This window comes from Anabrus simplex, chromosome 2 (assembly GCF_040414725.1).
Source record: "Anabrus simplex isolate iqAnaSimp1 chromosome 2, ASM4041472v1, whole genome shotgun sequence".
NCBI classification, from domain to species: domain Eukaryota; kingdom Metazoa; phylum Arthropoda; class Insecta; order Orthoptera; family Tettigoniidae; genus Anabrus; species Anabrus simplex.
In genome coordinates, this window is record NC_090266.1 from 1,213,707,386 (window position 1) to 1,213,731,368 (window position 23,983).

General features: G+C 37.4%; 1 protein-coding gene and 1 long non-coding RNA gene across 3 annotated transcripts in view; both read left to right on the forward strand.

Moving 5' to 3' along the window:
• Positions 1–23,983, forward strand: part of LOC136864801 (transmembrane protein 222) — a 176,781-nt gene that overhangs the window by 105,741 nt on the left and 47,057 nt on the right. The window lies entirely within an intron of this gene.
• Positions 18,559–20,886, forward strand: LOC137498572 (uncharacterized). Its single transcript, XR_011017865.1, has 2 exons — positions 18,559–18,730; positions 18,871–20,886. It is a non-coding gene; the product is annotated as an uncharacterized lncRNA (long non-coding RNA).

Below are 23,983 nucleotides of genomic sequence, written 5' to 3' on the forward strand. Positions count from 1 at the left end.
GCTTTTCACATCATTTCTTTTGGAGTATAGTATTCCGTTAACAATTTCAGACAACACTAGAAATTTATTTAGATCGATGTTTCCCGACTCTAAAATATCTGAGAAATATCATTGTGCAAGAACTAAAACCTCTGCTTTAGTTCAATACACGGCATCTGAAGCAAAAAAGGAAATAAGTTAACTGTTGCAAATAACGCCTTTTTCTTTGGCTACTGATACTAGTACGGATTCAAATGCAGTTAAACTATAGTTGTCTCTTTCTTTAATGCTCAGAGAGGCCAAATATCAACTCTTCTATTGTCATTGTTAGAGAGTGAGGGAATTTTCTCTGTTATTAATAGTGAATTGTATTCTTTACCCATTCCATGGGAAAATTGTATCTCTTTTTCATCTGACAATGCATACACAGTGGTAGGGGCAAATAAAGGTGTTGCCAAATTTGTGAAGGACAGGCATTCTTCTGTTTTCCCGGGTTGTTCATGTCATCTCATACACATCTGTGCACAAAAAGCAGCAGCCCAATTATAAGTCAATATAGAGAACCTTTTGGTTCAGTTATGTTACTATCTTGATAAGAGTTCTAAAATGCAAAACATGTTGAAAGTATATCAGGCTGTTTGTGGCACAGAGAGTTACAACGTTTTGAAATATGTCGGTACCCGTTGGCTCTCACTTCTTCAGTCTATTAAGAGTTCTTGAGAAGTGGGAAGTTTTAACACAGGTTTTGTAGTGAGCCCCACCATAAAAATGGGAGCACCAAGCAGTTTGAAACTGTAAAATCTTTCATACAAGCCCCATACAAAATACTGTTTTGCTACTTTCTTCAGAGTACAATTCCTGTCTTTAACTCAATGAATTTATTTCTGCAACAAGATGCTCCAGCCATACATCTCCTCAGGAAGAAACTTACTAGTTTTTTAACTGACCTATTGGTCAGATTTATTCAGCCTTGTTCTATTCAGTCAGAATCTACTTCCCTTTCATGTGTTGAATTCAAGAGGAGGAAATACCAGAAAGCCAGTGAAGATTTTGCAATTGGAGCAAAAGCCAGGGCATGACTTTCATGAAGAGATGTTTTATAATTCTGTAAGAGAGTTTTATATGACAGCTTGCAGTTACACTATCAGGAAATTTCTGCTTCATGATTAATTTCTTCATCATTCCGAAGTTGTAGATATCTCTCTCAGAATGAAGGTTTCCTATTCATCTGTTGAATATTTTGTTAGAAGATTCCCAAGTTTGGTCATGTAAAGTGAACATGATAAACTTGAAGAGGAATTTGCAGTTTACCAGTGTGATACTTTCCCTGAATATATTGTACATGGACCTAACATTGATGTGAATTGGGGCAACATTGCAGAGCTTAAAAATGAAAGTGGACAAATTAAGTATAAAACCTGAAGTAATGTTGTATTTGCAGTACTAAGTGCACCTCAAAGTAACTCTCCCACAGAAAGAATTTTCAGTGTTAGGAAAAATCAGACAGAATTCAGGCCTACATTAAGTACATCTATACCGGAATCGCTTATGGTTCTGAAGATGAAAATGTCATCTCAGGTGGAAGTATGTTTCAAGAAAACCTACACTGAAAAGCAGCTGCTAGGTGCGAAAAAGGCTTCATAGAATTTTTTATTGCAGAACTAACTGGTAATGAGCAAATTTTATTGTGTAATATGATATATTTTAGAATAGATTGCTGTAGGAAAGGTCAAACGGGGTGCTTTGGATTTGACTCGTAAACATTTTGAGGGGGAGGGGGGTGCGCGAGTTAAAAATGGGATTACTGATAACCCACTTCAAATGTTGGCACCTCTGCTTTCACGTCGCACTTCTACCCGAGCACTTATGTTGAGCAAATCTATTGTAGACCAACCAAAGGGTTCGCCGAATGCGTTCAGATCATTATGTTTATCCTCCTTCATGCTGAAATGCATTCGGCAAACTCTTTTGGTTGGCCTACAATAGATTTGCACAACATGCATTCGGCAAGCTATTTAGGTTGGTCTGCAATAGATTTGCTCAACATAAGTGCTCAGGTAGAACTGCGACGTGAAAGTAACATCTTTCTGGGCTAGTCACAAACTAAAAAACTAAACATTTTTACAACTTCTTCGCTATTTTTTAATAGACTACATCAAGTACAATGTGCCAAGGTCAAACATTACGGAAATTGGCACAGTAATGGAATGCGTTCCCTCATTATCTCGTACATAAATATTTGCATTGTTCTATGCTCATTTCCACTATTTTGTAATAATATTTTTTAAACTTTCATTAATATTTAGCATCGACCATGGCTCCAGGCCATCAATATTGTTAATTTTACTTATATAACGGCTTTTTAAGTGATGTTTGTTCAATATATTATTAGTGTAGTAGATTTTTGATCAATTTTCTACATAGGTAAAGATATGGTTTGTAAGTTATTTAATGTATTCAATTCACAGCAGATTTTAGAACAATTTTCAACCAGGTATCTGGTAAGATTTGAGGTATAGATACGGCTGATGATGCCCCATAGGAAAGGGCGAAACATGTCCCAACTCTCATTTTAATAATGTTTTAACTCAAACGTCAACATTTTGAATTGTATTGAATATTGAAAGATAGGAACTTCATTTTGTTCCGTATTGAACTGGAATTACAGTAAAATGAAAATGTTAAAGGTCCACCTTTTCAATACAATGAATGTTTATTGATGTGAATATATATCACATAACGTGTAAAGACGATTGGTACTAGTTTCGATGCTCATTGCGTGTCATCAGCCAACGAATCAATTGAGCAAAATACAACTTATCAAATAGCAATATATAACACATGATTGCACCTACAAGACAAATGTTAAACTATGACTGGTTAAAATGTAAAGCACATGACAGCAAATGCAAGGACTAATGTTAAAAGTTAAATTGTAACAAGTTAAAACAGTGAAAGCAAATCAGAGAAGGTAACAATTGTTGAGGTATGATTCACGAGAAAATAGTCCAGCTTGAGGTTTGTAGAACATAAGGTGTATCTATATACAACACTTGAATGCACCTACTAAGGCAAATTTTAAATGTAATGTTAAAATGATGAGGGTATGGTGCATATAACCATCTAAAACACACAACAGCACCTATAAAGTCAATGTTAGATTATAACCAGTTGAAATGATGAGGTGCGTCTGTCCGTAAAATATAACATTTTTGAGAAGGTATCCCATTTGTTGAGTCTTGATAAACAAGAGAATAGTCTAGCTTGAGGGGCATAGATCATAAGGCAACATATGTTATCAGTGGGAAGAATAAACCTTGTTAAGTTGCAGTAATTAACAGGCTTAATTCAGGTGGTATCAAAGCCAACAATGTGGTTGTGTGAAGATCATGATTTAATCAACATCACAATTCCCAGTTCAATATGGAAACGTGGAGACCTGACGAAAAGATTGAAAGCCAAATTAGACATGATATAAATGTACGTAGCCAACCCTAACATACCTTATGGTAAAATAGGGTTCACAGCACAGAGATTAAATAATAATGTACATAGCCAAAAGAAAGATAAAGGAAAAGAGGCGAACTCACCTTGAGCAGCGTGATGGCACAGTTGTTGAAAGGAGAGGAGCTGGGCTAATGAAGATAGCAATAATGGAGGCTGAGTAGCGGAGGGGAAGGGAGAGTGAGAGGAGGGGAAGGGGAAAGAGGAGGAGCTAAAGCTGGGAAGTGGGGTTTTGGTGGGGCAGAGGGATGAGGTAGTGGGGGTAAGTGATGGGGATGCGTATTGCACATGGCTTGAAAGATAGCGCTAGTGTTTGGAAATTTGATATTAAAAAAAAAAGTTAATTAAGAAACAGAAAAGGATATTAGGCTTCTCAGAAATTTCATTTAAGTTGAAGTTAGGATTAATGTATTGATTGAAATGTAAAAACAATTTTCAATTATATTCATGAGAGGTCCTTTATTGGCCGTTTGAAGGATCTCTAAATTGTGTTCAATGTCGGTAAACTTGTGGTTGGAGTCAGAGATGTGTTGACCTATTGCTGAAAACCTATTATATCTTATAGCGTTTACGTGCTCTGAATATCTAGTTGTGAAACTGCGCCCTGTTTGCCCAACGTATGAGGAATTGCATTCATTGCATTTGAATCTGTAGATTCCGGACTTTAAGAAAGTGTTGGATATGTTAACTGATGGGGAATTGTGCAGAATGTTAGAATTCCTGTTATATGTTCTGAAGGAAATTTTTACGTTATGTTTTCTGAAGAGATTGGTGATTTTGTAGACATCTTTGTTGAAAGTACAGGTGGAAGAAGTGGCGTCTTTAGATTTTTCTTTAGTAAGAGTGGCCTTAGGTCGGTGTCTGAAGTTGTTGATAATCTGTTCTATAAAGGGCTTATTGTAACCGTTAAATTTGGCGATTGCACAAATAGTATTGAGTTCATTGTTCAAGTCTTTCTTTGATGTGGGTATTGTGAAGGCACGGTGGACTAAACTATTATAGGTAGCACGTTTGTGTGCTTGGGGATGTGTAGAGTTTTGACGAATGGTAGTTGCAGTTTGTGTGGGTTTCCTGAAGATTTTGTATGGTAAAGAGGAAGGGTGTCTATGAATAGTCAAATCTAAAAAATTGATTAACCTGTTTGTTTCAGACTCAAGTGTAAATTTAATGTGGTGATCAATGCTGTTAAGATCGTGAAGGGTAGAGGCCGCGTTCTTAATTTCTTCGTTCATAATTACGAATGTGTCATTCACGTATCTGGCCCATAGAAGAATGTTAGAAAAGTTGTTGTTGATTTTAGAATGTCCAGATAACCCAAATAAATCTCCGCTAAGATACCAGAGGCGGGTGGTCCCATTGCTAATCTGTCTTGTTGATAAATAGTTTTGTCAAAAGTGAAAAAGTTATTATTGACGACTAATTTCAGAATGGAGATGAAGTCATGTATTTCAAGTTTGCTAAGAGGACTGTATTTCTTTTAGTTGCTTTCAATAATGGGGAAAAGCTTTGCTGTTTGTATGCTTGGATACATGTTGACTATGTCAAAAGAATGAAGGGAGTGGTTAGGTTGCAAGTCGAAGGTCTTTAGTTTGTCAATTAATTCATTGGTGTTATTAATAGACTTATTGCCGAGAAAATGGTAGTTTTTAGCCAAGAAACTTTAGACAAATTGAGCGGCTTTATACAGAGGACTAGGCCTATAGTTAATAATAGGGCGGATAGGGATGTTGGCCTTATGGATCTTTGGGAGGGCTTTAGCTGTAGGAAGACCTGGGTTCATATTTAAAAGCTTAGATTTTTTGTGATCCGTGAAAAGAAAGGAAGTGTTCTTTAGGGTTTGTTTTAACTCATTGCGGACCGTGGTCGGCGTAAGACGTTCAAGCTTGCTCCTATGCTGCGGGCCGTGGACGGCGTAAGACGTTTAATGTTCCGCGCGAAGCAATGCTGTTTATATTCGTCATCTATGCATTCTTACACCTTAGTCAGCGTTACTAGTTGTAGCAGGAAGTTGGTTGATCTTGTTGAGGTAACCCTCGCGTTGAGTGGGCTCATGTTTATCTCAGCAGTTTTAGCTGGAAAATCTCATAACTTCCTCGCGCGTCAATTCGGTACTTGAGATTCCAATCCAGTGCTTGTCGTCCTTACCCAGTGTAGTATAATGGCTTATAATACAAAGTATCTTACGGAAGATTAAATAGATATTGTTCACAATGATTATTCTGGTGATGAACTTATTCCTGAAATAGACTCAGATAGTGAAAGTGAGAGTGGTGAGGAAATTGCGATTCCCAAATCCGATAGGCCTACAGAGAAAAGTGAAGTGCCTGATACATATCATTCTAGTTATTGTCCACCCGTTCCACCATTTACAGAGAATTCAGGTATAAACGTTCAAATAGAAAATAAGCAGGGTATTTTGAGTTACGTGAGTATTTTCATGAATGACGAATTTTATCAGTATGTGTGAGCAGACCAATCTATACGCGAGTCAAGTGATAAGTGCGGCGCCCCGGCCTTTCACAAAGAATTCGATCATGCAATCGTGGAAACCGATTAGTCCAAAATCCTGATATAAAAATGTACTGGACTGAAGACCCTGTTATTAATACTACGATATTTTCTAAAACAATGTTCCGAATACGCTTCCTTCATATTCATTTCTTCACTTTGGTGACAGTAATCGTTATGCCGAAAATATAGATAGGCTGTATAAAATTAGACGTATTTTGAAACCTATCACACCATATATCACACCTTAAATATTTACTACAGGTAAACACAAAGTATCATTTTTCTAACACTTATAGTTTAGGAGTAAATGTAAATTGTATTAAGTGATGCACGTCTCGAGGGCCGGGCATGAAAATGGCCGGTCCAGACATTCAAGTGTCCCGCTCAGAAGCAGGTACTGAACGTGTTAATTGTCACTGAATTAGTTGGGTTGGGTCTTTCTTAATTATTGAAAAGATGCTGCTGTTAAAAAATTCCTTAGTTTTAGAGACACAGTCGGTTTTATTCATTATAACTGGTATTACCTTTATCAGCTTTAGTGACTATCAGGTTGTTATTACTGATTTTCTTTTTAAGTTCAGCGATTTGTTTGTGTTCGGAAATCAACTTATTGTCAGCGGGATTAATGGAGGAGAATCTTTTGTTTACGTTGTCAGAAGTAAACATTTTGTCTAATTTCCTTTTTACTTCGAATCTAAGTTCGTCGTGTTGTTCTAGCGGTATTTTGTTGATGGCGGCTTCAGACTCAATAACTAAAGTAGTGGCGATGTTCATTTTATTCAGGTTAGGCCAGTTGTGCTTTGGGCCTTTATATTTTTAGGCAAACTAGCCTCTTTAAACTGATTTTTCGGTGGAGTTGTGTTCATTTTTAAAGTGTTTAATTTTTTCTCTAAGGTAGGTTGTTTCTGCGAAAGTAGGTCAAAAAGTCTATTATTGATTTGGTCTTGGAAAAGATTCCACTGGGCACTAGGGAGCAAATTGGCTGCTTCAAGGCGAGTCTCGTAAAGTCTATTATTCAAGTAAGATTTTTTCTTGTGTAAAAACCGGATTTCATTTCTTAGCCAACTTTTGTTGGTTTTTTGGTGAGTTTTGATAGAATGTGGTGCGGAACAGTGTTTTTTAACGGTGCCTTTTAAAAAATTTGGGGTTAAATCATGTGTAATACACTGCTTCAAGAAGCTGATATCTTTGCCCAATTTGGCGATTTTAATTTTCAGGCTCATATAGTGTATTGAATAGGTGGAAGTGAAATAAATTTCTTACATTGATTATAAGATACTTTCCATAGAGATTTGCAATGATTTTCATTACTTGTAATTTAGGGTATGTGCCCAAATCATGGTCTGAAGCTAAAGCAGTATTCATACCTAAACCTGGAAGGGCAAATTATGCCCAAGCCAAAGCATACAGACCATTATGTTTATCCTCCTTCATGCTGAAAGCAGTGGAGAAAATTCTGGATAAATATATCAGAAGAAGGGTGCAACTGAACTCAAGGTTACATGAAAATCAGTTTGCATATAGACCTGACAGATCCACTGAAGTAGCACTTCACCAGTTGGCTTGTAAGCTAGAGGAAAGCTTAGAATATAAAGAAATTGCACCAGCGGCATTTCTAGATATAGAAGGAGCCTTCAGCAATACAACCTATGACTCTATGATCAAAGCATTGGAAAAGAGCAAGGTGAATAAAACCGTCGTCAAATGGATTAAATCCATGTTAGACGGAAGGAAGATAAAAGCAACCCTGTTTGAAGAAACGCAGACGGTTAGGGCCACCCGAGGCTGTGCTCAGGGAGGAGTTCATTCTCCTCTGCTGTGGAACCTCTTGGTGAACAAAATCATAGCTATGCTCAACGAACAAGGTTTTTATACACAAGGATACGCAGATGACCTAGTGATTGTGGTACAAGATAAGGTGATAAGTGTTATCCAGGACCTCTTGCAAAGATTACTTAACCTTATGGAGAACTGGTGTTGGGAAGAACAACTATCAGTCAACCCGAACAAGATAACTCTGGTCCCTCTTACAAGAAGGAGGAAATTAGAGGGAAAGAGATCACTGAAGCTCTTTGGGTAAGATATATCATGGTCTGAAGCTAAAGCAGTATTCATACCTAAACCTGGAAGGGTAAATTATGCCCAAGCCAAAGCATACAGACCATAATATTTATCCTCCATCATGCTGAAAGCAGTGGAGAAAATTCTGGATAAATATATCAGAAGAAGGGTGCAACTGAACTCAACGTTACATGAAAATCAGTTTGCATATAGACCTGGCAGATCCACTGAAGTAGCACTCCACCAGAACAGGCACTGCACCTAGGTGTAGTGTTAGATAAAAATCTAAACTGGAATCCACATATAGAAAGGAGCATAACCCTGGCCAAGAACTTGCTGTATGTATGTAAAAAAGCCGTCGGGAAGACGTGGGACCTAAGACCAACAGTGGTAATGTGGATATATACAATGATCATTAGACCATTGATGGCCTATGCTGCAATTATCTGGTGGCAGAAAGTAAGCCAAGGAAAAGTCAGTAGTAGATTGAATAGCCTACAGAGAATGGCATGCATAGCCATAACTGGGGCTATGAGAACTATGGCGACAGAAGCCTTGAATAATTTCGTAGACCTCGCATCACTATGCAGTTTCATAAGAGGGCAGGCTAAAGTGAGTTCATATAGATTGGCACAATCAGAGTGCTGGAATGCACAAAGACCCAACCTAGGACACTGTAAAATTAACAGAGTAATAATAGAGGAAGTTCTACACATGCCTTCTGATCATATGATACCAAAGTACAACTTTGAAAAACCGTTTAAGACCCAGATAATAAAAAAAGAAAATGGGATATCAACAAATGGAGTACTGAAAAAGAAGGTATAGTGTGGTGGACTGATGGCTCAAAGACTGGGGATGGCACAGGAGGAGGGATCAATGGGAGAAGACCTGAGAGATCAATCCAGATGAGCCAGGGCAAACACACTACGATCTTTCAAGTGGAAGTGATTGCTATCACAACATGTCTTCAAGAAAATCTGAAAATGAACTATAGGAATAAGAACATTTTCATTTTTACGGACAGCCAAGTGGCCATTAAAGCAATAGAAGCAGTCCAGATAATATCCAGAATTGTCTGGTATTGCCACTCACTTCTCCTGAAGCTCTCAAAGTACAACATTGTCAAAATAATATGGGTACCACGGCATGCAGGTATAGAAGGAAATGAAAGGAAATGAAAAGGCAGATAAACTGGCCAGGAAAGGGGCAGAAACACATTTTGTAGGCCCAGAACCTGTATGCGGGATTTCCTATCGACAAGCCCGACACTATATAGTGTACCGGTTACGACCTGCACATGCCGAATTTTTTTATAATTAATTGTATTCAATCATCACGCAAGATATTCAGAGCAAACTTGGTTTGTTTACGTTCGGAGGAACGAGCAGGCGAGCCGGGGGACAGCTGTGTGAGTGACGTAGCTGCAGGGGCAAGATAGACTACCCGCCTGACGCGCCACGTGTAGCCTGCCTGACCTGGTATGTTCTGGATATGAACGTCACACCTTCGCGAACATTTGATTGAAAAAAATTCAAAACTTCTCTAATAGTAATCGCAGCGACTTGAGCGTTACGTCATTTTGAAGAGGATAACATAAATGTCTCAAATTGTGAATCTCAAGTAAATCCGTTGAGGGATTCGCGAGATAATCAGCTTCAAAGGGATCACGTTATATGATGACGTAGGAGCCCCAAACTGAATATAAGGAGAGCTCACTTTACCCAGATCAGACAGTCATAGCTGAGTGTTCAGCCTGACTCTCCACACTGCAGTGTTCGTTGAAGTGCTGACAGAGGCTATCTTCGAATATTTAAAGTCTTCATGTGGGACTTAAACTCTGACAGTCGTGTTGAACTTATCAATTGTGCGCGTGTGAACTCTAATGTATAACAAAGTCTTTATAATGGACATTGAGTCTATCAGTCAATTTGAACTTGTAATTTTTGTGAGTGATGAAGAACTAATTATTCAAATTCTTTATTTGAACTTATAAAATTTGTGTGTGTTGGAACTCTGATTATGACAAGTCATGTATTGAACTTAAGTGTCAACAGTTCAGTTGAACTTACGTTCTGTGCGCTTGTAGAAACTTCTCGATAAAACTTACTTTCGTTCTTGTAGAACTGAGTTATTACTACGTTGACTGTATGAAACTTAATCTCCGAACCAATATTAATTTAAATGTGACACTACTGCAATATTCTAGGAACTGTGATATTTTTTCTTTACATCTCCGTCAGCATAATTTCTTTAATAGACACGAGTATTTATGAAAGTGTTCGAACTTTCCCATGAATATTACTGCAAATGATTACCATGATAAAAGTATAATCGTGTGCTGCGACACAAGTGTTTCACTGTTAATTCAAACTGTGTTTTTTTTATCCAATTCAAATAGAACTGTGTATTATTTTTCTGAACAGTGTGGAAATTATTTGTGTGTGACCGACAGCAATATCCTTGAACAGTCACCTATTTTATTCAATGTCAAGTGCGCCTAACAACGAACTGTGCCTTTCATTTCAACCTTATTTCTTCGTCAAAGTGTTTAGTGTTATTGCATGGCTGACAGCAGTGTCTTTGGTAAACTCTAGAGCAGTCATACATTTCTTTCAATGTCAAGTGCTAATTTATTTAGTGGAAAATCACCACGAACTATGCCAAGTGCGTGAACAATTTTCAGTTTCCTTATTTCTATTCATGAGCTGTGCTTTATTTTCTTCCAATTTCGATGCTAATCGCATCTACATCTTTAGTGAACTTTTAAATTATATCTACAAGATTAAGAGTGAATTCGACGGCATATCCCAACCATATTAAATGAAGCAGTGCTGTTAAACCAAAGTGTCGGGGGACTGTGTAATTCTGGACACTCGTATAAGTTATGTGACGAGTGATTACCCTACAACATCGTCGGAGAACATCGTAGAACGTCGGAGATCGTCCAGAACGTCGAAAGTTCGAGACTCAAACCCGTATCAAACCGACTTGGGTGTTCCGGCTTTATCTCAACGAAGTATTGGCATCTTCCAGAACGTGTTCCAGCCCCGTTCAGCCTGGTGAACTGGGAGCACGGATCATCAAAAGGCGATGTTGAAGACAGCGACTATCAACAGTAAGGTGATGTGCACTTTGAAATGCATTTCCTAAATAAAAAGCTATTATTCATTCTAATTATTTTTTTCTTGTAGATAGGACCCTGCCTCCTGTACCAAGCCCTAGCTAGTAACCACCCAGTATTGCCCTGAGGACTACTTCATGCTAACTTTAAAGTTAAATCATAAAGTCGGGCTCTTTTACTGGTACAATAGAAAAATGGGTACAAAAGAAACAAATGGGGAACTGGAAAAATACTCCAGGATGCAGGCTTTCAAAGGTACTGATAAAAGGACCAAACAAGAAGCATACTAAAGAACTGTTGAAACTCAGCAGAGAAAATATAAGATGGGTAGTAGGACTGTTGACAGGACACTGCCATCTGAAAAAACATCTACATAGAATTGGAGTAATAAGGGAACAATATATGTAGGAATTGCAATGAAGCAGAGGAATCAGCTGAACGCATACTTTTCGAATGTGAGGCGCTGGGTAGAATCAGACTCTCCACTCTAGAACTACCAGGTGAAGAGAGAGAAAAGTCCAAGGTGACCAAAAAAGAACAATCTGCAGCTTTGTTAAGGGAGCAGGTGTATCTAGGTGGAAATGAAGGAAAAACATGGTAGCAAAATATCTTAGAAGGCGACACTAATTAGGAACTAATATGTAGAAGTGCAATGAAGAAGAAGAAGCACATGCTTATGTCAGCCACAAAGATTTAGGCGAAAAAATGTCACATAATCAACCTGAAATAAATGGTCGTCAGATCTTAGACTGCACAAGATCAAATCCTAGGTTCGGGAAGGCATTTAAAAACTAGCAACTAGCTTTGAAATCCAGCCCCATGTTCGGGTAAGCATTTAAAAGCTAACAAGCAGCCTCTAAATAGCCCCACATTGGGAAAGACATTTAAATGCCCCACTTTTTCCGGTCCAGCTCAGTCAGTACATGAGAGATCCCGAGGTGGATCGTTCGTTAACAGATTGTCCTTTCAGAGGCATTTAAAGAGATAGTATTGACGACCATAAAGAAAAGAACAAATCACAACACAGGTTTGACATTTATTCCATAAGCATTAATTCATAAATCATAACATTTCATTCTTGCTGGTTTTCAAACAAACATCTTCAAGGTGTGAATACTTTTAATTGAATTTACAAAATTAACTGGTTTAACTTCTTCATTCACGTATACAAAGGGTTGTATGTATGTTGGGTAATCAGCCCGAAGGCTGGTTTGATCCTCTGCAGCTCTGTCAACAGCTGTCATAAATTGCCTAGGTGTCACTGAAGAGGCGTACTAGGGAAACAAGGAGTAAGGTAGTTTCCCGTTGCTTTCCTCACCAAGCCAGCAGTTGCTATTACATATCAGTCTGCCAAGCCCACTGAAATATATGCACCAACCGACCCTATGAACAATATTTTCACACCATTCATAACAGGGACTGGCTGCATAAGGAATGGGGTATTACTAGCATCATTCATACCTCAGTCACTTTCATATTGTCAAAGCCAAGGATGAGACAGAGGCAGGTCAATGAAAGTAACAAATTTGATATAGCCCATACCAGAAGACATAGTGCACTGTAAACACTACATCTCGCCAGCAAAGGCATTACAAAGCGTTATGTTCTGGAAAAAAAAAAAAAAATTAACGAAAATTAGGCCTTCATTGGCTTCAAAATGAAAATTAAACGAGGATGGGCCTCTTCCAAACTCAATCCTGAAGTAACATCATAATTGAAACTGAACTTCGCTTACTTCACCTTTAACAAAATAAAAAATTATACTCAACCACGTGGCGTATAACTTTATCTTACACTTCCAATAATAATTTTATATTATTTACAGAATTCATGTTATCTTTGCTTCCTTATCAATGAAAACATCTCTGATAACTTCATGTCACAGTTAAATTAATCAATTAATTGATTTAAGCACTTGAAATTATTAACTTGCTTAATCGGCGTTAAATTACATGACCACATGACGTTAGGATACTGTTATATCTTAAGACAGTACTCCTTATTCTAAATTATTAAATGCCTTAATTCAAAATGTATTCCTGTCATCACTTGATTTTGTGTTACAGAATTATCTCAACATGGAATAATCCTTCCAAAATTTAATACTTCTTGTAATTAAAATTTTACAATCCTAGTCTAAATTTACAATCTTTATCAAAACTCTCTATCTTTGCTTTTGCCTTTGAAACTAAATGATCTTATTCATTTTTAACTTCAGAGCATAGAAATTTTAACTCTATCATTAAGTTCACGGAACTTCAATAAACGCTTCCAAAGAAATAGATCAACAAATGCAACGCTGAAATAATCTGGACCATCGTGGTGAACACATGGCCAGACTAAAGCACAATATTCAAAATCATATTAAAAATATATCTCTAACTACGACATTTCACACAACCCACATACACAATGGACACACAGAATTTATTTACACTATTTACACTCTAATCCTGGGTGAATGATTATTGGTTCATGATTTTTATCATAATTAGAGTCGATTGGATCAGATAGATGAGCCTTTATTCATAAAACACGTTCGACATAGTACGTGGCACATGATTGAATTAGAGTTATCACTTTAAAGAATGTAATAATTATATGGCAACGATGAATGTGTAGAATTGAAGGTTATTATCCGAAGATCTGATAGAAAAGTCATCATGCATATCATATCGGATATCATCTTAAAATAGTCAAAGAAATGGTCTATAAGCACCACAATTTCATTAGAATGCTGTGTTCCCAAGACACATGCTTCCAAATTATACTATAATTATCCTCCAGGTACACCAATATTCCAGGCAAATACGCAAAATATAGAGCTCACCATAAATCATCCATAAAAATAATCTACTCGTATTTATTGCTCACGACCTTCAACTTCATGTTTAACCCGATCTCATAATTTATGGTGATTATTATTATCAGTGATTATCAGGTCTATCGACAATATCTGTATTATATTGAAAACCTGATGACACAATCCTAAATAATTACCGGATAAATGCATGAAACTCAACTCAGTCAAGTAAAATTAAATATTACCCAGTTCTATCTCACAATGTTTCCAGAAGTCATTATTATTATTATTATTATTATTATTATTATTATTATTATTATTATTATTATTATTATTATTATTTAAATCCATTATTAATCAACAGGTTAATAGTTATTAGGTCTTATTTTAAATACTGGCATAAGATTGGAAATATACTCTGATGACGAACTAGAGTTAGCTACACTAATAAAATCCCAACTTTCGTGCACACATGTAACAAGTCTACCATGACACCACCAAGATTGGAAGTATGAAATATGGCTAAAGTTTGCAAAACTAATAGAAATACTGGCTAAGAGAAGGAGATCATGTAGTTTTCTACACAGATGGACAGATTGGATTACATGAAATTGTACTCAGATTTTATGATGGAGTTTGATCCTCAGTAGGTGCCTTCATTCTCCCAGTTCATTCATCTCGTTCACCCTCTTGAAGCTAGAATTTCCTCACATGTCTAGCAACTCATGATGGCCAGAAATTTGAAGTCCCACATCGAATATGTTGATCCTCTTGATGTTGGAAGACATATTCTAAAGTAGGCGACGATTTCCAGTGGATTTGTGGTCCTCTACTGGTGCAAAGTTGGAATTAGCTGCAACTGACACAACAAAATTTTAGAAAGTGCACGAGCTTGGCGAACTTCACTGATTTTTTGAAAACAATGTTTAAAATCTGGGCTCGATGCTTGTAGATGTGATAGCAAGGTAATATTCCGTCAGAATAAGAAAGTAAGGCGCAATAAGAGAACGATTTACGGTATGCTGAAGGTTTTATAGCCTCTGGCTTGGAGGTGTGTCATTCATTTTAACAGACTGTTGGTTCATGGCTGGCCACATTTATTGGTTGAGACTATTCCGGAAACCCTTAGCGAGCAAGCAGATATGTGCACGCACAGTATTTAGCCTTGAGAAACCCAGTCTGTCATGTGACTATCATAACAAAAACTTAAAGCACACAAGTATGTCCACTTTTTTGGGATATCGACATATTGGTACCACCAGATTAGTCATGAGAAACGGCATTGAATGCACAGTTGTTCTTTGTCCATACCAAGTGGGAAATACGAGAAAAATCGAGAAACCTAAAATTACTATGACCTCCCCTGTCTTCCTTATAAGCACACACAAGTAGTAAGTATGTCCTGATATCTTCCTTGTTGTCAGGTCTCACGTGCTCAATTGTGCTATGTCTGGACATAGTATCTGTGTGCATTTACTTCACGAAACAAGAATGGACATAGATCATATTCTTGATTCATTATTGGCCTTGGTACTTGTTGTTTTGGGGGCCCCGTACAGCAGTTTGTTCTGGCTCGCATAATAGCTGTAGGTGTTAATCGCGAATGAGTGACATGGTGTCAATATTGAGTGTGAAGACTGCTTTTATAGTTGTTGTTATACTACATTAGCTGATGTACCCGTGCTTCGCTATGGAATTTTAGATTGTATACAGAATTCTAGGTTAGGTAGTGTACACGTTGTGAGCAAGATTGTATTAAATTCCATAGCTCTTAACCCTAGAAATGTGACAGGGAAGTCACCAAACGTCTTTTCTCATATGAAGACTGAGTTAGGGAATTTTCATTGTAGTGGTAGGCCCGCTTGCCTACCATCAGTTACAATCAGGTTGGGGAGTTTTCATTATAATGGTAGACACTCACTCTCCACCTGCATTTTTACATCCTCAGAAAGACACTCTTAGTGGTTTTCCCAACTGAAACGAACATATGTCATTACAATGACATCAGTAGGAATGGCACGATTAAATGCAATGCCTTCATATGAAATACTCGATCAAATGAAAAACCACACATTTTCTCACTTTTAACGAACAGGACTATGCTGCTGATCTAACAGTACAAAGTTCCAGAGCTGGAATGACCAAAGCCGCAGACAGCCGTGATCCGTGAACACTCTTCATCTTTTTTCGGTGGGGAGGGGTCGATTAGTGGAGACTCCCAGGGCGAAAACTATGCCCTTTTACTATTGTTTCCTACGAGTACCCTATGAGTTGGAAAATCTTAATTCACTTCACTGGGGGCAGAAAAATCTATCTGACTTGGAGGCAAATTTTTCCTCCAAGCCAGAGGAGAAACCCCCTCTTCACTGGCCATCTGGAATAAAATGAATGTAGAATTTAATAAAAGTGAAGGGGAAGAAGCTTTTCTTAAGAAACAGCTCTTTTCAGGTTGAATTTTGAGTTATTTAGTGAATTGTGGTGCTATAATTTGGAATACAGTAGGCCTACATTGTTATTCTAGACTAGACCATACTACAACAACAACTACTACTACTACTACTACTACTACTACTACTACTACTACTACTGCTGCTGCTGCTACTACTAAGTGAGCCTCTGCCTTAAGTATGCACACTGCTCATTCAAAACAGCGTGTCAGAGTAGGGATCGAGTAGCTGGAATAGTATGATGAACCAGTGTGTTACGTACCAGCTGTATCAGAAAATGTTTGAACCATAGGAATGGCATGCTAAAGAAGAAAGTTTTCTAACTCACCAGCTATTTCCCGCCAATATTCAGTCAGACTGTTATACTCGGTATGCAGCACTAATCCTATCTATCGGAGTTGAGAGGCAGCATAAGAGAGAAAGAACATCACAACAAACAATGGTCAATGTAATGTTATTGTTGATCATTGTTATGCGCTTTCGATGTTGTAGGTCTTCACATTTAGTTTTCATCCAACTCTGAAATACCACTCTTACCATAGTTGGTGCGGTAAAACCGAATAAAACATAAATGATCGGAAATTGTATTCTCTATAACTTTTGTTATATAATACTTTTCGATAGAAACAATTACATAGGTATTTAAAAATTACATTTTAGGCACCTTCCCCTAAACTACAATTTCATCCAGGGTGAATAAATTTCTTTATAGCTTAGACTGTTGTTTCTTATTCCCTGACTGTATATACCAATTTTCATTAAATTCTGTTAACCCATTTCCTCATGGCTTGGCATTGATATGGACTAAGCAACAAAATTACAAATTCATGAATATCTCTGTTATCATAGCTGGTACAGTAAAATGTTTGGGACATAAATGGTCAGAAATTTAATTCTATATAACTCTGGTTATGTAGTATTTATTGATACGACCACTAATAATATAAATATTTGAGAATTCAATTTCAGGCCTTCCCCTAAACTACCATTTTACTCAGCGTGAATAGGATGATTCATAGCCTAGATTATAGTGTCTCATTCTCCGACTATGCATACCAATTTTCATTGAGGACCACTCGTAACGTAAATATTTAAGAATTACATTTTTGGCCTTCCCGTAAACTACCATTTCAATCAGCGTGAATAAAATTATTGACTTTGCATACCAATTTTCATTAAGATAAGACCACTAATAACATAAATATTTGAAAATTAAATTTTAGGCCTTCCCCTAAACTACCATTTCTATCAGCATTAATAAAATTATTTATGGCCTAGATTGTAGCTACTTATTCCCCGACTTTGCACACCGATTTTCATTATACTCTCTTTAGCCGTTTTCCAGTGATGCGTGTACAGACAGACAGACAGACAGACAGACAGACAGATAGACAGACAGACAGAAATTACGGAAAAGTAAAAAGTGCATTTCCTTGTTACTGTAGACATGACCGATACAGTAATACCATTCTTTTCAAATTCTGAGCAATGTACAGACAAAACTCTTATTTTATATATATAGATACTACAGCGGTAAGTTATCAACTTATTAAACTTATTCTTTATGTATTAAAACAATCAAAACCTCATATTTGTACTGAAGGCTGTACTAATGTATTTATTTTGCATATGATTAGAAATGAGTGCAGAGGCAGATCAATTGTGCAGGTGGTTGGATGAGTTGGAAGAAGAGGAACTTGAAAATAACACCTCTGATAAGGTCCAAATTAACTTTCAAAGTTATGCCACTGCTATGGATGTACTAGTACAAGGGGAACGAGGGTATGACACTGACCATTTTATGGAGGTCGACGTATAAAACATTGCAACTGACATTAATGGTGACCATTAACATTTTTTCTCATAGTGTACCTACATATCTAGTCCTACAAAACTGTTCTTATTGTGTTTTATCATGTTTAATAATTCATTGCAGAACTGGTAACGAGGTAATAGAAGTCATAGCAATTGTGAACGCTGATGGCACAGTGATATCAAATTAGAACCAGCACACTGATGAAGCAGGTAAGGCTTTCATTAAACGTCAATCATGTCAATTTTATTTTTCTGATTCAATCTGTTTTTCTAATAATACAATGAATCTGTTTACAGGTTATACAAATGCAATAGAACAAGATGATCTTACTATTTCTACCAAAAACCAATTTGTAGTTTTTGAGGAGAGCAACAATTACAACATATCAGTTCTTGAAAGGTGTGCAAGCAAAGAAAGAGATGAAGGTTATGAACCACCAGAGGATGCTGGAAGTGACAATCATGAATCACAACATACATTGGATGGTAAGATCGAGTTATAAATGCATAAAGATTAACAATGATGAATACTTGGTACAAATATTTGCCAATATATCCCATTTGCCTCTCTCCTCCTGTATTTGTCTTTGCAAATGGTCATTATTATTTATTGTTTGCTGTTGCAGAAACCTTAAATAACAAGAATGAAGAGGCAGTGCTTGATCCGAATGTTCCTGAGGATGTTTCCGAGATTGGTATTGCCAATTATATTGCATCAGAAACACCAAAGCGGAAAAGACGACGTTTTGCAGACCCTGCAAACTGGAAGGGAAAGGTCAAAAAGGTAAATCGGCTGGCTGGCAAGAGTTACAGCGATGTCAATGGCCAAGTTATTCCACCCAAGGCTGTGAAGCTGGATGACTGTGCATATAGATTCAGATGCCTAATGAACATTACTCAAGAACACCAACAAACACTGTTCGATGAATATTATGGTTTCAAAAAAAAACGAACGTCAAAAGAATATTTTGTGCAACTTTGTTAGTGAGCAACCTGTTCGATGGAAGAGAAAAAGGCAACCTGATTCGGAATTCAATAAAGAAGTTGGTAGGAAGTGTACATTGCCAAATACATCCGGAAATGCAGTTCGAGAATGTCAAAGATTTTTTCTGAATACCTTTGCTATTTCGAAGAGTGTGGTAAACGCGGCTTTGGAGTATAAGAGCCCTTATGGATCCTACTTAGGGCGAGATCGGAGGGCTGGATGACCAGCTCCAAATGCAGAACGAGTTGGTTTGCCACGTTCATGCCTTCATTAACTCGATTCCGATAGTTCCTGCTCACTACTGTAGAAAGAAGAGCAATCGTCTCTACTTGGCACTGGACACAAACATACGAACCTTACATTACCTATACAGCAAGGATGCGAATTGCCCTCAGGTGTCAGAATCTGTAATCCGGGCGATTTTTAGTAAGTTCGAACCACCCTTAGCCATTTTCAACCCGAAGAAGGATCAATGCTCGAAGTGCACCGATATAGAACGCACCAAGACAACTACCACCAACTTGGACTATTTGGACCACATCACTCGTAAGCTTCAAATACGAGAAATGAAGGAAGAAGATACCAGAACTGTGGTTGACAATCCAAAGTTTGTGTGTGGAGATTTGACCTGAAGTGATACTCCAATACCCTGTGCAGGGGACTGCCAAATTTACTGTAAGAGAAAACTCTCAGTTTTTAACTTTACAGTTTATGATTCATTCAAGAATGGAACCTGCTACTTGTGGGATGAGACCTATGTTAGGAAAGGGAGTGCAGAAATTGGCAGCTGCCTGCTGAGTTACATTAAGCACTTGCATCCGGAAGTTGAGCATTTGGTCCTGTATGCTGATACATGTGGTGGGCAGAACAGGAACCAAAACGTAGTTTCTGCTCTGCTTTACGCAATGAGTACCAAAATGCACCCTAACTTGAAAACCATAGACTTGAAATTTGTGGAGAGTGGCCATAGCTACCTTGAGGTTGACTCAATTCATGCCGCAATAGAGAAATGTCGAAACCACAAAACTATTTATACTCCACAAGAGTATAAACGTGTAATCGAAAGAAGCCTCAGCCTTACACTGTCATTCAACGCAGCTACAACAGCGTGTACGACTTAGAACAGCTGACAAAACAAGTCGTGAAGAATCGAACAAGAGATTCTATGAATGAGAAAGTTAATTGGTTTCACGTAAAGTGGTTTCGTTTCCAAGAAAATTGTTCGACAATACACTTCAAGTGTGGTGTGAAGGACGATTTCCACAAGCTTGTGGTGAATCCATGTACAATTGATTGGGCAAACATTTCTCTGAAAGTAAACAACAAAGCTCAGCTGCCCATATCAATTCAGAAAAAGAAAGATTTTTTGAATCTGGTGAAGAATGGTGTAATCCCATCTGATTACAAGGGCTTCATCAACAACTTGCCTTCTGCAAAGGATGTCTGTGATGAAGCTGTATGGGCACCGACAGCGGGCAAGGATGATTAGAATGTTCCAAGAATATTCCAGTGGTGGTCTTCCTGTTCTATGTCTTTTTTACATTTGATATTCCATTGTACATTTTATTGTATTCGGCTGATTCCAGAGAATTGTCAACCCAAAAAGGAAAGAAGTAAAATTTAAAATAAAACTCAGCAATTGGTTTTAATGATAGATGCATTAAATTTTATTAATTTTATGATATGTATTCATTTATTAATGCCTTTCAATTTTTAATTGTGTGGTTAATGGAACCTTTATGTGCAGTCTAAATTCATTTGATATTTCTCAATGTTTTAGGGATTACTGTTTATTTTGATGAAAAGGTATCAAAATAATTATGGTAAATATTAATTCCATAGTAAAGTACTAATTTAGGTTATTAACAGTTTATATAAGGTATAATAAGGCGATGAATTTATTGCTGCAGGCCATGTAAACATAAAAGGTATAAAAGTTTCTGTAGACGAAAAGTGCGTTGCTCAATTTAAATAAAATTTGGTATGCAAAGCCAATACTGTACACCCTTCCAAACTGCTATATCATTCATTTAAAATTTCAAATGGATTCATACGAAGCTGATAGTAAAATAAGTCGCGTGTTTACGACGTTCTCGCGAGCGCGCGGCCGGGGATTTCCCCGTCACATGGAGCCATTATGCAGGAATGCTGGAGACGAAATTGAGTGGTACCAATGGCAAAGTGATGATGAAAATCACGTATCCCGAATTCAAGAATCTGGCACAGTTCAAGAGTGTTTTGATAAACTAGTAAAATCGTGCCCCTTGTTTATGAAACACACATTTATTAAAAGAATGCAAAGCAAAATGTTCGTTGTACAGAAAAAACAAACGACTGAAAATTCAATGGTTTTGCAAGTGGATTTCGAGGAGAATTTCACTATTCTTCCACAGAATGAAATTCAGGGTTATTGGCATTGCCGACAAATTACGATATTTACTCCTGTTACATGATTTGCGGGAGGAAATCACGCTTCATATGCGATTATGTTTGACCATGTGGAGCATGACAAATATGCCACACACTAATTTTTAGGCAGAGTATTAACAGACATCAAGGAAAAATGACCAGAAATCACAAGTGTGTTTATCTTCTCGGATGGGGTGACGAGCCAGTTCAAGCAAGGGTTCATGTTCGCAAACCTAACGTTTTTTAAGAAAACTTTTGGAATGAATGTAACTTGGAATTTTTTGGCGCCTGGTCACGGGAAAGGTGCTGTTGACGGTGTTGGTGGAACACTAAAAAGGAATTTGACTATTGCTCTACGTGCAAAAAGGGACCTTATAAACGTGCACGACGTCGTGGAAGTAGCGAAAAGAAATTCAGTGCACACAAATGTTATATTTGTTCCTTCTGAATATGTTGAAAGGAGTAAACCCCTTCTGGAAAGCCGCTTCGCCGATGTCTGTGCAGTACCAGGAACACATGATTTTCACTATGTGGAGTCAATAAAAAAATACATAGTTCAGACAAAAAACAACATTATTCAGAAACAACTAGCACACACACTCTACATCCAGACTACAAGATTGAAGCAGATGACAAAAATACACCCCGTGATACGACTTTTGAAGTGGGAGACTTCGTCCTTGGAAAATACAACGGAAAGAAACATTCCAAGTATTATGTTTGTACCATAGCTGAAAGTGGTGGTGTTTATTTTGTAACCAATTTTCGTAAGTGCCACGACGAAGCTGTTTTGTGAACCACTGACGAAAGACGAGTGCTTTTAAAATGAAAGTGAAATCGAAAGAAAATTACCGGTGCCTCGTTTTACTCATGGGAAATAGTATTTTGATGTGCCTATACCAGAAGCAGAATGAACATTAATTGTTTTTTCATTTTATATTTTTTTCTGATCAAGCTTTCATTCATGTAACTGCTACTACAGTGGTTACACAAAACAAAGCATTAAAACAGTAAAGGGGGGAAGGTAAGAGCAACTACACAATATCAGAAACCACTACACACTCAGAGAAACATTGGCTGAAATTATGCGGATCTCCGCCGACCAAAGCATACGTAAATATCAGTAGGGCCAACTAGTGGACAATAAACCAGGAAAGTGGAAACAGCTAGGACCTACCGAGGGCATGGACATGGCTTAGATTGCAAATTCCGAAATAAATCAACCGTGATCTTTAGATTTGAAAAATATTATTTACAAGTGAAATTTTACAAATATATTCCGAAACAAAATCCACCAACTTGCAACATACGAACTATAAGCTCCGTGATACACATATCTTAGAGGTTCTTTGATAATGGCTTCACTACAAGTTTCAAACTTCAAACCAACTATACATCTAGTTACAAATCCAGTTGTACAAAGCAATTTAGTAGGTTAAAAGCAACGTAAAAAGCAATTACAATTTACAGTGAAGTGAACGTACTCTCCAAAACTCGAGCGTACATCAAGTGACACTGAACTACCAGAGGCAAACCCCCAAGGTAAATATATTAAATTACAGTCTACTTATTTAGTGAAATAAGAAATGGGAATGCCTCGAAAACAAATACGCAAGCCCAGCTGAAAAGCTAAGGCATCATAAATAATTAATTTGGTGAATCTAGGTTAGGCTAGGGCAGACTCCTATACGAAATAGCAACCTAACATTACGGAAATTTTAGCCGGAACGGAATTCAAGAGTGCTTACCCGAAGGTGGCCCATCCCGGTAGCGAAGCGTCACACACAACGTAAAACTTCAGACAGACCAAGACAGACCAGGCCAAGACAAGACCAAGACAAGTCCGAATTATCACGAACGCAGCTTCGCTCTCTATATATAGGTAAACCCTGGCCTTGGAGTAGCCAGTCAGAATGCATGAGTCCGCCCATCGCCACCTAGTTTCACCAATCACAATTCCTACTTTCAGTCACGAACTTTAACTAAACTTCTCGAATACGCACGTTCGCGAATCTTCCATTTCCAGAATAGTTAGAAAATACCTTCTAGAACACATAACCAACAAAAGGCAACACACCCTGTTCAAAAATTCATGTAACTTTCTGGATACTTCCATTAAGTACAGAACTGAAATCTGCTATTTACACATACCATATTTTACAAATATTACACAGTACAGGTTAGGTCATTACAAATAAAACATATTACCACACTTTACAAATAAAGTCTTCAATAAACATTTTCCACTTCCACTACATTGTTCACCTGTGACAATTCAAACTGTAGGCTACATACTAGTAAGCGTTGAATGTCCAGATATTTTCAAATATTTTAGTTCATTTTAC